Genomic DNA, 837 nt, shown 5'->3' on the forward strand with positions numbered 1-837 from the left:
TTTTAATCTACCATAGCTATAAGTATGCCGAAAACAGATCTTGTAAAATTTTTCTACAAACTTTAATAAAATTATACAAATTCAATACAGGCGCCTTATTCCCGAAAAATTTCTCGTATAAAAATATACATAAATAATATAATATACGTTACATATACACTATAGATTTCCTTACTAATTTCCCACCAACAAAGTGCCGAACGGCTTCAATCCGTGGTCGCAGACCGGCCACAAGAAAGTCAGGTAGCCAGACGAAGTCGACAGCATCAACAGCACCAACGAATTCTGTTTGTCCGTCTTGAACAATATTTTTTATTATTAAAAAAAATTTAGTGAACATTATTTAGTCTCGAATAATCTCTGATAATTTTTTTTCTCAATTCATTTAAAACGACTTTTTTTAATATACAAAATTAGTTTGGAGGGGCAATTGCGACGTGGTCAATTGCAACGCGTGGTCAATCGCAATGTGGCCAATTGCAACGCGTGGCCAATCGCAACGTGGGTAATCGCAACGTGACCAATTGCAACGCGTGGTCAATCGCAACGCATAAATAAATAATTTTACCATTATATCATCTCTGGTTAAAGCTTGTCCGCAGATAAATTAAATCGTTTCATAATTGTCAGCATATATAAAATTTGATATCCGTAAAATCATGAATAATACATTTTGAAAGAAGGGAAATGAAATAATAATATGAAATTGTCTTGATTTTTTTGTTTTATACATTAGATTTTTTATTAATAAAGGAATAAATATATTTTCTTATTATTCACACATGACGCGTCGCAGTCATTCGCGAAACAAGTCATGGAAAATTAACATCGTTTCTT

The sequence above is a fragment of the Wasmannia auropunctata genome, unplaced genomic scaffold (genome assembly GCF_000956235.1).
Source record: "Wasmannia auropunctata unplaced genomic scaffold, wasmannia.A_1.0 LD335974.1, whole genome shotgun sequence".
NCBI classification, from domain to species: Eukaryota; Metazoa; Arthropoda; class Insecta; order Hymenoptera; family Formicidae; genus Wasmannia; species Wasmannia auropunctata.